This window comes from Acyrthosiphon pisum, chromosome A1, assembly GCF_005508785.2.
Source record: "Acyrthosiphon pisum isolate AL4f chromosome A1, pea_aphid_22Mar2018_4r6ur, whole genome shotgun sequence".
NCBI classification, from domain to species: domain Eukaryota; kingdom Metazoa; phylum Arthropoda; class Insecta; order Hemiptera; family Aphididae; genus Acyrthosiphon; species Acyrthosiphon pisum.
This window is the reverse complement of record NC_042494.1, coordinates 91,601,902-91,614,892: the sequence shown is the minus strand read 5'-3', so window position 1 is coordinate 91,614,892 and position 12,991 is coordinate 91,601,902. Positions and strand designations below refer to the sequence as shown.

The 12,991-nt window shown below is 34.8% G+C and overlaps 1 protein-coding gene across 6 annotated transcripts in view; it reads left to right on the top strand.

Annotated features, from left to right (window-relative positions):
- Positions 1-12,991, top strand: part of LOC100159515 — a 383,802-nt gene that overhangs the window by 142,063 nt on the left and 228,748 nt on the right. For all 6 annotated transcript variants that reach the window (XM_029487770.1, XM_016801133.2, XM_029487768.1 and 3 more), the window contains exon 5: positions 11,359-11,400. The gene's annotated coding sequence lies outside the window, so the exon portion shown is untranslated. The remainder of the gene's footprint in view (positions 1-11,358; positions 11,401-12,991) is intronic.

Sequence of the window (12,991 nt, the reverse complement as noted above, 5' to 3'; positions counted from 1 at the left end):
GACAATTACTGTACAGATGAGCAGTACCCATTCGTCCAACTTTTTTTTTCTCTTGATTATAATAATTTACATCGAAGAACCTTAATCGTATATGCCTAATTTCGATTAAATTTTAAATATCATTAGTATAAACTAATTAAAAACAATATCAATAATTAAATACATCAGTTTTTCTCTATGAAAATCTAAAAACTATCAGTGGTTTTCCCACTCTAGATTTATTGTGCAATAAATTTAATTTATATGTCGTTAAGTCCGGCGTGGTACACGTATATTACCTATATGGTTCGCGTTCGAAGAGTATACCTATCCCTTTATTACAACCCGCCTTCTATATCTGACTGGAATTACGCAACCAATTTTTTTTTCTGAATATTATTATGATTTGCCTTGAAGAGCCGTCACCATGATATGATTTTGATTAAGAGGATGTCAGCGAACTATTTGTTTTCTCCCTCTAACTCGCCGAAACAGAGCGAAATATGTTATACGTTTAGCAGAACGAATCATAATATGTTATTACTTTTAAATTTTAATATCAGAGGGAATTCACCGATTATCAAACTTTAAGTTAAGAACATTATTGTCTGTGTACGTTGGCTACCTATTATATGATATTTTAATTTGTATGTAAGCCGTAAGGTATGAGCGTTTAAATTATAACAATGAAAACATGCTTATAAATTGTTTAAAAATTAAAATATTGTGAAAAGGCCAGCGTATAAGGACACAGCTAGGTAATGCTTAAAGTTTGATAATAGATAAATTCACTCTAACATTAAAAGTAACAACACAGGGTTGGTTCTGCTGAACGTAAATCAGCAGTGTGGTGAGTGGGTCAGAAAGAGAAAACAAAAGGTGTGCTGTTATCCTGTTAAATAGCATCACTATAAATTAACGAAAAACAATATTAGATGTATCACAATTTTTCCATAAATAGCAAAAAACTACAACGGACTTGCCCTTTAGTGAATTAAAATATTTTATAATTTCAAAAAATATAATGTTACACTTCTGAAATTAATACATTTTCGATAAATTAAAAATACAAAATCTTAAAAATTTTGTTTCAAAGTTAAAAATGACTGCATTTTAGAAAATAATTATAATTTATGTAATACACCGCAATAGAATGCCATTGGCCATATGGATAATAATTCCATATATGCGCATATATGGTGTATATCTAAGTTTTAACATATTATAGTAGGTACCTATGATCTATGAAGAATTCAAAATAATGTTTTAGAAACAGCAATTTTTAATCTAATGGTTTTTTTTCGCACCAAACAATGGGTTTAGTAGGGCTTACACAAGAATGTAAATAATTTACCATTAAACTATTTTCCTCAAATATGTAACTAAGGAGTATAAGGTTCCTTTCAACAAAATACCCATTTACATATTTTTTAATATTCCCTAAATTTTTTCACGGTGCTCGATGTAGTTTAATTTTTTAACTTTATCATTTGCCCCTTGATTAATACATCACACTTTTTAAATGATCTATTATATATACCTAGTATAAAACAAGTCTTACCAACAACCCTTGAAACTAAAATATTATATATTACAACGGTATTGAGTTCAAATCGAAAATATTAGTAGTAAATATTAGAATTAATTGATTTTAAAATGTTCACCAAAAAACACCATAGAAATTTTTCTAGGTATATTTAAAAATATACCACGAAATTCATAGTCATCATAACATTAATATTATGTTTATTTTGTTGCTTTTAATTTTGTTTTTAATACAATATCAACACTCGTTTAATACCGTTCATTGCAAATGAACAATTTACATAAAAAAGTTGTTGAAATTCGTTTTGAAATTAATTTCACGCGCGTTTCAAATAGGTGTCTCGAGTTTTAATATATATAATTGTTTTTTTTCACAGTCTTAATAATTATTTTTACCAGGTTTTTAATCATGTAACCAAGTATCCATTTAAAACGCAGAACTCGTTCTCGACCAGTGATATAAATTTGTACGTGTTAAAGTGACTCCTCGGGCGATTTCAGTGGAAAGTGCATTATAATTGCCATCGTTGGGTTGGGAGGCGGTGGGGGGGGGGGGGGTGGACCCGTGATGATAACACCGCTCCGAGGGGGTTATAAAAATTGTTGCCTGAGGTTTATCTCACAATCATTTCAATTTGCTCTCATAACAGAGCTTTTAAAACCGGAAGAGATTTCGTCCCTCTCACGTCCAAACAATATTTCCAGAATTCCCCACGCCGTCCATCTATATATAATATAATAATATATATATATACACGAACTACACGTCCGGTGTGCACTGTAATTTAAGTTCCGGTGGAAAAAAAAAAAGGAAACTCACATCTATATCTTCCATCTCCCGTGGCTCGTGGACGGGGGCGGCGGTCTTGAAAGTCTACCGAAAAAAAAAATTGAAATCTATTTGTCCTCTAACACGTGTAGTGCAACTACACAGTCAAGTTATGATTTTCTCTCCCTCGCTTGTATTTATAGCGTTTTATTTCTAGTCACGTAATACGCGAGCACAACGCGCACATGATTACAACGAACCACCACCGCCGCCGCCGCCGCCGCCGCCTGCAAATCTACAAGAAACTTGGGGTGTCGCCTCTCCCCCCCTCCCACCCACCCCGCACACAAATAATAATAATAACAACTCGTTGCGAATCATATAAAAATGACCTTTGAGCCGGGAGGGTGAAATAAATCGACACGCTTTCACCTCTCGCGAAATTGCAGCCAATTATGACCATCATTACTCATCTTTGTTTCGTATATAAGAACAAATGGGTACGAGTTTGTCGGATTGAGGCTCTATAGCTACGCGTGTAGCGGGTTTTTTTTTCAATTTTTTTTCGTTTTCATCTTAGGTACTTTTTCTTTCTCAGTTACCGTGTAATTGGATATTTCGGATTCAATTCGAAACCAGGGAAAGCGTAATACGTATGCGTCAAAATTCTTATTAAATTATTAGAAGCTTAACAAAATATATATACATACATATATATATGTATACTATATAGGTATAAATAATGTTATGAATACATATTACAATAGACACATTGTAATGCCGTGTATGTCTATATAATATATAGTTTACGACGCGTATTATAGTTATATTATTTGTTATTGTCTATTTACCAAAAAACCAAACGCTGAAGATCAGCTCGGATTGTAATGAGTTATTTTATTACCTATTATTATTTCTCATTAGGTATATATACTGTTACACACCTATAATACCGTTGTCATTTTATGGTCAGATAATAATAATATACATTTGTTTTCATTAGTTCAGCAGCTCGGAGGTATTGAAAAACAAATAACTATAAAGAAACTAACAAAATATATTATCCAACTTGGATTCATTTTGCCGAAAAAAAAAAAGATTTAATAATTTATTCTTTCATTTTTAATAATCCATAAACATGCGATGTCACCCTGCTACTGTTTGCTCTTCTGTCTCCTACCACGTTCCTATTATTACCACATTTACATATATAATATTGTACCTAAATAAGGTTGAAACATGAAAACATTTTTAAGCAATATTAACAATTTATTGAAACGACGCTGAATATTTAATTTAAGACATGATTTCGTATCCATAGAATATAATATTCTATAATAGATGATGATATGATGATATTTACAAAGATCTCCTAAAAAAAATGTTCGTTATATGTTTGTTAGACATTTGCCATTTTTGTATCCTGCAATATTCCTTCAGGCTAATCAGTTATTACAATATATTATCTGTTTGTTTTTATGAGTTAGAACAAAATATACTTTTGTTTTATATTTAATATACAATTGTATAGAAAAATATTTTTTTTATATTTATCTACAATCTATGTATTAATATATAACAATGACTCTAAAATATGTTCTTTCTTGTTTAATTTGTAATGAGTATATGGTGCTCGGAATATTGCTGTCTTGTAAGAATTTTTAAGAATTTGATATTAGTCTGTAGGATTTTGGCTTATTAGTGGTTTGCTTGATACCATTTAAAAAGCATACAACCTACAGATAAATTGACCATCGTCATTGAGTATTTATGTTATATTGTTATGTATTATTTACTTTGTCGTACAAAGTAGTTCAAAGTTATTTGCAGATTTAGTATAAGATATTGATGGAGGTAGAGGAGTTGGTGGTGATGGTTCAACTTTCATTTAGTTTCTATCTCAATAACTAGCAAATTATAGAATACATATCATAACGTCTTAACGATTTGGTAGAGATAAAGTAAATGCTGTTGTTTAGATAGAGAAGATCGTTTAGTAACGAGGACCTTTGATTATTTTGGACAGAACATGGTTCATTTGTATTTAGGTCAGTTTTACTGGTTGGAGAATTTATGTAACTATTTGGACTATTCTGTATATGTTTTTTTGTGAATAATCAGAGGAAAACTCGTTGGCGTGACCATCTTTGACCATTGCCCGTTGGGGCCTTTTGATATGACTTTCGGAATAGACTTTGTGATAAGAGCTAGGGTTATGGTGGTGAAAGAGGCACCTCTAAGTATTTTTCCACCCGAAATCCGAATTATAAAAGAATAAAGCTGTTGCAAATTTGTCTGTGGCTTGACGCGGCGCGTTGGCTGCTATAAGTTATGTAATGTGACTGAGAGTAACTAATTTCCACTGCTACGAGTTTCCGGACGGGTGACCACCTGGGTTCGTAGTAGCTAAAACCTTGCCATACTTATACGTGTTGCTTACCTACTGAAACAACCATAGAAACCCTACCGTTTCTACCAACCATAATACATAATCTCTACAATATCTAATGGCCATAGTTGCCGGGCTCAAGTTAAAAAAAATTCGATTGTAGTAGATACTGTCTTCGGATTGCGATGTACTGATATTTGGTGTTTAGTTGGTATTAAAACGGTCTCTTTAGTTTTATAGTTTAAAAAACTAATCAAAATTATACGCAGAGTGATGCTGTAAATATAATAAATTGTGGTTGATTGTCATCATGGGATTGTAAGAAAAGAAAAAAATATATATTTTAAACCCATTTTTCAAATTACCCATCTTAAAATTTGTGAGTATTTTAAAATAATTTTTAGTTGCATCATTACCTACCTAAATATTTCAATAATAATTTCAAGAAGATGATTTAGAAAAAAAATTGATTGTAGCATAAATTATTATAAAACAAAAGCCAATTTTCTGGCTTTGTGTTGTGTTCAACAACATTAATTATTTTGTAATAATTATGTAGTATTTAATACAATATTTTTCAAAATAAATAAATTATAACAAATATGAACATTATTACAATCGGAATGGTAAAAATTCTAATCAAAATATATAATATTATGAGCCACTGATTGTGAAAATCTAAACTAAAATCCAAATATGCCGAAATATCCAAAACGGAAAAATAAAATTATATAATATTAACAGTGAATCGTTTGTATCGTAATTCGTTATCCGATCGTTAACACTCTATGTAACTCGAATGATTTTTCGTCCTAGTCGTGTCGTGTCTTACCGTGTTTTTTTACACCTGTACAAATATTGTACATTATAATTGTAATTTAAGAAGTTTGCACAAAATATAAAATAATTTTCATTATTAATAAAATAATATATTAAAATGGTCGCTTTGAAAACCGAACAGCTGATGGCGTCTAAAGTGTATCCTGGGTGGACATTTGTAATCATACTTAAAATCATGACAAATTAGATAAATTACATAGGTATCATCACAGCTGTACTAGTATGCGCACGTCTCATTGGTTGATTTTGTTCTATGGCATGATTGAGTGGGGAACTACGATAGAGGCGAAGTAATGAGCGGAGGATGCGTATCTAATTTTCCATGCTTAAAACCTGTTCCATATTGTGTGCTTAATATATTTATTTTTTTTAAACTCGCTAGACAGTTGGATAAATGGTTACAGTGTACAGATAGAAAACCGATCATAAAGAATACCCATTTCAGTCTTATGTTAAATACACAGATAATAATATAATCACTACGTAATATTTTGCATTGAGTGTAGATTTCTAAATATCGTTTTGAAACAAAATTATAATATTATCTTACCACAATGTATTTGAAAAAATAAAAATAGAAACATTATTACTACTTAAAAGAACATTTCAAAGTACATTGACTTAATGTCAAATATTACTGCGTTGTTTACAAGTCGTAAACATGTCATCATAATGTTGTATTTCCACGACATTTATTTTTCAAATGAGTTAAAACAAAATTATATTGTAAAAGGACCACGACCACAATGGATTTAAGAGTTAACCCATTAAATTAAAATCATCGTACAAGGAAAGCTTATATAGAGTATAATTTTTAGTCGCTTACTTTTTTTTTTTTAATAATACAAATTATACTAGTTAAAAATTATTTAACATTTAGCCACATGCCCTTCTTTCCGTACAATTTAATAATATGGTACATAATATTATATTGTGCGGTACTATTTTTTTTAATTAAAGTTTACTCGCGTTGTTGTTATGTTAATATCCGCTTGAACGTGTGTGCGCGCGCACGTGTGTGTGTGTGTGTGTGTGTGTGTGTGTGTGTGTGTGTGTGTGTGTGTGTGTGTGTGTGTGTGTGTGCACGGCCGCGGTATCGTCATAGTCGTACGTAAATCCGTTTAACATTGTACAACGTATACCGAACGTAAAACGCGACGAACCATTTCGGTTATAACCACGGTCATTCGCGTATGCGGACGGATGAGTGATGTGGTCGTCGTCATCATGCGGTGGTCTCCTACCGCAGACGACACGTCGTACAATATAAATTATTAATATGACTAAAAAGGGGAAGACGTCCTCGATTGGAATCGACGAGACATTTCGCAGGGTAGGAGGGGGGGGGGTTTGTTTGTTTATTTATGCCGTTATTGCTTTTTTTTTTTTTGCTCCCCATCGCTGTTGTCGCTTTACATACTCGTCAGTTGTGGGCGGGGCGAACGACTATTATATTATTATTATTTCCCTTTATAGGTATATTATTATAATAATATTGTGTGTGTGTCTAAAGACCGCGTGCCAGAATATACGCGGCCGTCCTTTCAAGTGAGAATTTATATTATGTTTCTGTCGCGAAATCATGCGAGGTCCGCGGTGACTTTACGTATAATAATATTATTATATTATACGTATTCGCCGAGTTGGTGGCGGCGGCGGCGTCGGCGAAATGGGGAAAAATTCGAACCGACGTTTCGCCGTTTCGGAATATATACTCTTGGAGAATTTAAGTTAGAAGTTTTAAAGGGTCCCAGACGTAATTTATTACTCTTCGGTTAGCTGTTAACTTCTTGTTCCGGCCGCCTGACTATCTAAATATAGATCGATCGATCGACCGACCGTTTGTCCGCCGCCTTTGAATCTGTACACCCACACCCGCACACCCGCACACCCACATACTAGCGTATGCACTCTCGTGCACGGAATATAGGTATATATGCGTACTGCCATGCGTTTCGGGAGCGGCGGCACCGGTCCACACAGAGTATAGGGTTTTCGGCGGGCGCCGCCACCGTGGTTGCCGACGAATAATTCGAAACTCACGAATAAATCACCATGACACTCTCACACGGTCGGTTAAGAGGTGCCAGGCGGGGAGGGGAAGGGGCCGAGGGGGGTACACGCGCTGTCCCTAATGAAATAAGTTTTCTCTCCCGTTGCCTCGTTAAATGAACCGGTGGCGAAATAACTCGAGCGCTTAAAATAATTCGCCGGCGTACTTACCCCCCCCCCCCCCCCAAACCGACCGCCCCGACGACGAACACCACCGAGCGGCGTGTAAAACCACTCTATTATCGCTCGCATATACGCCGCCACAGTCCCCTAAATCGTTACCGGATTAACCGAACATTCCGTGTATTCGGTCCGCTCGCCCACCGCGTAGGGATGATGATCGTTCTACACGTTCTATAAGACATTCCCACGAGACGTCGTTTGCAGGACACGAGGGTGGTGGCGTATGCAATAGTCGCGTGTCGATACCGATATGATACGATGCGACGGTATTTACTTTAAACAGTGAACGGTAACTATTCGTGGACAGAATGAAAGCAGCTATACCAGAGGGTGGTATAGTAATGTACCGTTTAATATTTACTATACGCAGGGTCCCGGACTAGGGGGGGGGGAGCGACCACTCGTATACGTTATAGGAGCTGAAAAGCCACTGGGAATAGATCAGAAACTTTGTATAGGGGGGGGGGGGGGCTAAGTCTCACAAAAAAATACAAAACATACAAAATATATAATACTAGCTGATCCCGTGCACTTCGTTTCCCGGCAATCAATCATTATTATTATAATAGCTTCAAAACCCATGGCAACCATTTATAAACAAAAATGTCCGTAGAAATATCAAAATCCCTGTTTGAGCACCTCCCAGGGTTGGCCCTCTCCCTTTTAAATTAGCCTATCTTCTGCTCAGAGGTATAATCTATCTATGTGTATAAAAATATCTGATCCCGTTCACTTCGTTGCCCATCAAAATTGCCAACTCTATATGAACTTTACATATCACCATGGCAACCATTCATATACAAAACATTTCTATCGGAAATTTCAAAATAAAATATAATTTTGGTTGCCATGGTAATACGGAGATACACACCGACGAAAATCTCAAAATAATATATAAATGGTTGCCATGATAACATGGACACACACACTGACACACATACATTTATTTTTATATATATATAGATGTCTTTTATCTATACTTTTTATTAATATTGATGAAATTCCAAGGTCAACACAGTAAATTGCTGGGGGGGGGGGGGCTATAGACACTGGAATGGACTTGTAACGATGCCAAGACCAATCTAAGTCCCGTGAGCTGTGTTGGAGTGCTAGTGTTGTGCTACCTAATAATATTCCGATTCGCACGCGTATCCGGCCCGTATTCCTGTGGAATCTCGCCTGTAGGTACTAACGGGTACACAGACCAAAGGTGATCAAAGAAGACCGACTAACTGCTGTTTAGTTGTTCTTGTACAATATCCTTTGGCGTCTTTGTGCGATTTAACTCGATACCGTTGGTTCGTGGCGAACGTGGCGGTTCTAAGAATCACCGACCACCGAGTTTGCCGCCAATTCGTTATTAAACATTGTAATATTGTGTACGACGTCTTTGTGATCTTAACTCGGTCTCGCCGTTATCTAATTGTTGCAAAAATTCTAAGAATCTATGCGTGCGTTTGCCGCGAATGTTAATCTCGAATAAGTGTGCCAAATCTCTGATGTATTTTAACTACCCTCCCCACGACCACAATCTTATAATATCCACTGGTAATATGTATTATTAGAATTTTACTTAACTGGAATATCATTGATATTCGTATTGCTGCAGCTAAACAATTTTAACTATAAATAATATCGTTCACACTACTTACCGTCTCATACCAATTTCACCACCTCCACACTACCGATCGCTGCACCCGCGGGTGAACCTAAGTGAGTCTCTGGTCAAGCGCGGTGATACGCATACTAATATATACAATACATTTTCGTCGCACTCTGACGTCCCGTCGTCGATATACATTGTCCGGTCCACTTCATTATAAGTCACCGTCACGGATGACCGACTTTGGTCTACACGTTATCACAGCTCTTGTAGGTAACAGAGTTGATGCTGAAAAAAATATCGACCTATAGGTGTATTATAATATAATGCTACGATTTTAAAATTACATAATTGTATAAAAAAAATTCTAAGTGAGATGAAAGTTAATCATAATTATTCTATATTATAATATGTAGTTGTATTTTTTTATACGGATTATTGATACCTCGCTGTGACCTTAGCTGTCGTGTCGTACATTTTGGACAATATCCGACACTTACCGTCTCTCAAATGCCCATCACTGGCACGCACTTTTCTATATTGCCGCTATTAGAGCAGTGATGAAATTATTATTAATATTACCTATATAGCATAGTAGTGTTGAGCGTACACAGAAAAAGCTATAATAGCCTAAGTCGGTCAGTAATTTGACATTAATTAATATGCAGTAACAATATTTTTGAACATAATAAAACATTAATTAAAAAATCTTTCGTAATCTAAAGCGAAAAAATCCATACTCTTATTTCAAAAGTTAACAATATATTTTATATTATTATAACGCTATTTAACATAACAATATACACCTTATTTTATTTAAAAAGAAAAACATAAAGACGTCAAACTTAACTTTCAAAGTCTTCTTCAATTTTATAATTCTTTGTGGTAAACTTCAAAACAATACCCCGCACAAAGTGGTTTTGCTCACTGCTTTCATGAAAAGATGTCTGTTTTCTGGGTTTGCTTGTGTTGGAGTACCGGATGCAATTTTTGAAATAAGTACTTTTATCATGCTCCCATAGTAGAATTTCTTATTGAAAGTATCTATAATAGTGGATTATTAGAGGTAATGATGATTTTATATTCAATGCAAATGGTTTGTTTGCTGCAATCACTTTTTTCGGATGCTTGATCGATGCGTTTATTAGTAAATTACGAAATTATTGAATATTTTCTTTTTTCGAAAGTGTCAAAATGTTTTTTTTTATACACATACAATGAGTTCCGTACACTGAAGCCATGTAAATATATCGCCAGCCGCAGCGATGAATGTCGTATCTCTGTTTTAACATTTTTTTTTCAAGTTGTCATATTATCTGTTTTTGTGTAGCTCCCGCGAAGATGATAGTTGCATAAAACAATCAAAGACGCTGTATACAATGAAATTCATTTACTACCGTTTACGCGGGAATTGCACAAAAAAAGTTAACTTTTACTAATTATGACAACTTGAAAAAAAAAATTTTTGTAAAAACAGAGATACGACCTTCTTTGCTGCGGCGGGCGATATGATAATATGCGGGATACCACTTTTATACCATTTGGCATTTATACATTTTTCTAGGAATGCTTTATAATAGTAGCTTATACCTCTTGATTAAGTATCGCTGTACACGAGTTCAATTCACCGGTCAGTAGCCGCTTGCTCAATCGCTGCCGGTAGTCAACTCCATTCCCAAATACCGCTACCCCTAACCAGATATTATTATAACTAATGTTTTAACCACTCCTACCGTCTGTTCACATATTATTATAAGCACCACCGGCCGCATCGGCACGCTTGCCTATAAGCCAGTCCGACGATTCACTGTCTCCATCATAATTTATTTTAAATAACTAAATATTACGCACGTGTAAAATATAACATAAGACGTGATGCCATCAAACGGAATTATTATATAACGCGGCAGTAGATCACAGACCACACTGTTTCACCCATAGTCCTCAAATTGCTTACATTTGTTAATCAAATGCATTTTTTTTTTTTTTGTTTTACAGATACAACACGAGTTCATAACAAATTGCGAATTACGTATCAAGGTATGTATTAACTATTAATTCTACACATTTTTATTATTAATTCATGTAAAACGTATATCTTCAGTGTGAATAAACACAGTAAAAGTCAATAAAGTGGTCGTTAAAAAAATAAAATATCCAAATACTAAGAATAGACAATGTATACGTCTTAGCATTAGTATTATTTTTTATGAAACATGTCTAATGCAACGCAAAGTGGGGCAGTCCGATGATGTCGGCTCTCATTTGATACCATTGGAAAAAAGTTTCTTCAAGAAACACTGATATAGGTAAAAAAAATATAGATGTTGATCCGTATTAATATGAAATCAGTCGTACTATATACTGCTATAATACAGGTGAAGAAGTATCGTAATCCTACGTAAACGATTCATATTAGGTACCTACTGTCACTATGGTATCCATCAGTGTGTTAAGATATTTATATCAAAACAATAAAAATCGCAGAGGCCTTATTTGGCCGATGTTTATTATTTTCTTCGTCGTTGCAGTGAACAGTTCAGCCCACGTGGTAGATACCTAATACCTACCTTATAATATTATGACAAACGTGTAACCGTGGTATATATTATACATTCGGTGAATATCGTATGGCTGTTCCTGTGTTGGATACAATGATATAATATGTTATCATCGGTCGTCATTCGTCCGCGTTCGTTTGCAACGACAGTCGATGACGGATCTCGGTCTGCATAATATCGTTTAGTCGTAGGATATTATATACAGTTAATGCTGTGAAAAGATCGTTCCGATGAGATGACGTTCCGACGGTAATAATAATCTAATTCTTAAACATTTATACAGTCGCGGTAGGCATTCCACAAAACGTATAACAATAAGCGCATATATATATATATATATATATTATGATATCAGCTGACGTGTGTACGTAAAAAAGGAGAGTCAAAAAACAGATACAAATAAATCACCTAGGAATGACTGTCGTTTTAGGATTTGAGGTTTCTGCACCGGCGAAGCGCAAGTCTCTCGTACAATTTCCGGGTAAATTCTCGAGCATATACATTTTCATTTCGTAAACAGATGCATTTCGACGGTGATACCAAACACCTCATCTACACTAGTAATTTGCATAACAAGGACATAGAGGAAATTCTGGAGCGGCAAACGTTTTGCAGAACGAACGCTAACGTTTAAAACGTTGAAAACGTAGAAATTCGCGAGCGCTTGGTGTAGTGCGGTATTTTGTTTAACCGTAGTCGTGGTGTAAGACATAAAAAAAAAATTAACCATGATAAGTCGTGAATTATGATAACGATAACGGCAATATTATAAACAAAAACAACCACGGTTCTGGTTACCAGAACGAAACAGACCAAACGCTGGATTATGGCGTTTGCAATGTTTGCAAACATTTACAGCTTCGTTTAGCAACCGGACGTTCCGAATTTCTCCGTTATCAAACGTTTTCAACGTTTGTCGCTCCAGAATTTCCTCATTGTTCACTACGATTATCAACTATACCTAGGTACTGTTTTTAAAAATATTTTATTGGTAGTGTTTTACGTGAACGTTGAGCAGCATCGGACTAATTATGTATACAATGCGTAATATACTATTATGTAAATATTAT